Here is a 3432-nt window from a genome sequence, read left to right on the forward strand (position 1 = left end):
TAAAGGCTCCATTGAGTGATCTAGTGGTACACAAGTCTAACAAGGTCAAATATCCTGTTAAAAGATTTGGTTCTAAAGGTTATGCAACACACCATTATGCTTATATGGTGAAGGTAGTTGAGGATGTTGAGCCCACTTGTTTTGAGAATGTTGTTGGTCATGCTCATTGGGATGCAACAATGGATGAGGAGATGGTTGCATTAGAAGCCAATAAGATTTGGGATTTGGTACCCTTGTCTAAGGGTAAGAAATCTATTGGCTGTAAGTGGGATTACAAAGTCAAGCATAGTGCAGATGGTTTAGTTAGCAAGTATAAGGCTAGGCTGGTTGTAAAAGGCTATGCTCAAACATATGGCATAGATTATGAAAAGACATTTAGTCCAGTTGCTAGGATGGCATCTGTTAGATGCGTGATTACATTGGCAGAGCAGTCAAAGGTAAGAGTTTGTAGAAAATGAATGTTAAGAATGCCTTCTTGCATGGTGAATTGCAAGAAGAGGTGTATATGGAGTAGCCAGTAGGTTATGAGGATTTAGAGCATCCCGCATATGTGTGTAGGTTAAAGAAGGCACTCTATGAGATGAAACAAGCACCTAGAGCATGGTTTGACAAGATTAGTGAGTATCTTGTCAATATTGGCTTTTATATTTTTGATGCTGATTACTCACTTTATGTGAGAAAGGGAGATGTAAGTTTGGTCATCATAGTCATCCATGTGGATGACTTGATTATTACATGTGTCAATGACAATGGGATTGTTGAAGTTAAGGACTTCTTGAAGAAGAAGTTTGAGATAAAGTATTTAGGTGAGTTGAGATACTTTCTTGTAATTGAGGTGATTAGATGTGATTATGGTATATGACTATCCCAAAGGCAGTATGGCTTGGATAAAATCATAGCCCCACTAACAGATTTGACAGCCAATTCAACTGCTTTCCGATGGACAAAGTGGGAACAACAAGCTTTTGAGAAACTCAAGAGTATGATGATTCAGGCCCCAATGTTGAAGATAGTAGCTTTTTCCAGAACTTTTGAGGTCCATATAGATGCTTCTAGCTATACCATTGGTGGCTTACTCATGCAAGATGGCCATCTAGTGTGCTATGAGTCAAAGAAATTAGATCCAACATAAAGGAGACGGGCTATACATGGAAAAGAGATGTATGTAGTGGTGTATTACTTGAGAAAGTGGAGACATTATGTGCAAGACAAACCAACAAAGGTGTATACATATAACATCTCCCTCAAGTATTTCCAAACTCAGCCCAAGCTGTCTCCCAATCAAGCCAGATGGCAAGATTTCCTAGCCGAATTTGATATAGAAATTCTTCATAAGCCAAGCTCCTCCAATAAGATGCCTAATGCTCTAAGCAGACAAGTGCAGTTATAAGCCATCAGTTTGGATGAAAGCAAATTTGGTGCTTAAGTGCGGGAGAAAATGGATACAGATGAGAAAGCACAACAGCTACTAAAGGACATAACAACAGGAAATATCCCTTGGGGAATGTATGAAATGAGGAATGGTCTTATCTATTATCAAGGAGCCCTATATGTTCCAAGAATGATGATCTCAAAAAACAAGTGCTCTGGGAATGTCATGACATCCCTATAGGTGGTGACTCTGATCTAGTGAGGACATTCAACCGCCTTAAAAGATTTTTCTATTGGCCTAAAATGTGGGAGGACATTAGAGAGTATGTACATACTTGCCCTACTTGTCAAATGGTGAAAGCATAGCTAAAGCTAGCAGGGGAACTTCAAGAGATGCCAATTCCTTACCGTCCTTGGGACGCGGTGAGTATGGGTTTTATAACAGATTTGTCGAAGTCTCATGGCTGCATGGCCATCTTTGTGGTGGTTAATTATTTTTTGAAGCAAGCTCATTTCATTGCTATAGAACCTCCCATCACAACACAGAAAGTGGCCAAGTTGTTCTTTTCCAGGGTATTCAAGTATCACAGCTTGCCTTTAGCAATCATTTCACATAGGGATCCCCGGTTTCTCAGTAACATGTGGTGGGAGTTATTCAAACTCATGGATACCCATAACTTTAGTTTTCGTTTGCTTTTCATCCCCAAACAGATGGACAAATCGAGAGGCTGAATCAAGGCATTGAAGATTATATCCATAGCTATGTTCAAGCAAATCAGAAGGATTGGGCACAATATCTTGGCATCTTGGAATTTCGTTACAATGCCACATTGCATAGTTCCACAGGATTCACACCCTTCAAAGTTACTACAGGAAAAGAAGTTATTACTTCCATGGCTTTAGCATTTGGTAAAAAATATGTGGATGATCTAGATGCAAAAGAATTTCTTCTCAAACGGAAATAAGAGAAACATGTGGAGTTATTCTGACGTGATTTGGTACTTGTCAGCTCCAAAAACATTGAATTGCCCAAGAATCTTACACTCAAGTTCAACAAGTACTATGGTCTTTACAAAGTGGTGGCCAGACTCAATGATGTGGCTTACAAGATACAACCTGCCACCTAATGTTTTAATTCACGATGCATTCCATGTGCAATTGCTGCAACGCTTTCATGCAAATACCAGATTCGGGCGACAACAACCTCTTCCAACTCAACTAGCCTAGCTCGCGTTTGAGCCAGAACTCATCTTGAAAACTCGGGCATGCTCATGACTTGTTACTCCAGTTCTACAACGAGTGAGAAAATCCTGACTTATATCATCCTCCCTTATCTCAGGAGTGATCATTTGCTTCACAAGTTGTAAGTGAGTAGTGGGCAGATTAGTTGTTGTATTCCCGATGTGTGCTTCACAAGTTGTACTAGTTGGTGGGCATACCAATTGTTGTTTCTTTGAAAGTCCTTGCATCCACATCTGCAATCGAGTCAGTGGGCAAGGCATTCAGCGTCAATAAATAATTGTAGTTTCAATAAGAAGTCCTTATCTTACACTTGTATTGAGTCAGTGGACAAGGCACAATCCTAATTAGATATATTCTTAGCGGGCATACATTGATCCGCTCTCTAGAAGTGGATTAAGACGCTTAGATTTTTGAGTCAACTAGTCCAACTTCCGCTCAATGAGAGCATTGAGCTTTCTCGTAGGGGGGGAGTGCATGAGGGTGGTCAAGTGTGCAAACAAGCATTGTAACAAGCTATCATCTTGCAAACGTCTCGATGTTCCTCCTTCCACACGGGCCTTGCGCCTACATAATATAACCATTCTCTTTCACTCTCAAAGCTCTCTTGCAATCTATTTTCTTTTCTACCAAAGTGCCTTCTTATAAGCAAAGATGGTTGTTTGATTGCAGGGGATCAGGGTGCCAACCGTGGGTGACGAACAAAAAGTTGAGCAAAGCACTCCATGCACTCCTAGTGTGTCACATTGTGTGAATTAGGTGTTAGAAGAACTCTTAGCAATGACCTCTGGTTTCAAGTCCATGCATCAGACTTTTCGTGTT

Source organism: Lygodium microphyllum, chromosome 23 (assembly GCF_053477565.2).
Source record: "Lygodium microphyllum isolate KBCC chromosome 23, Lygodium_microphyllum_v1.1.10, whole genome shotgun sequence".
NCBI classification, from domain to species: Eukaryota; Viridiplantae; Streptophyta; class Polypodiopsida; order Schizaeales; family Lygodiaceae; genus Lygodium; species Lygodium microphyllum.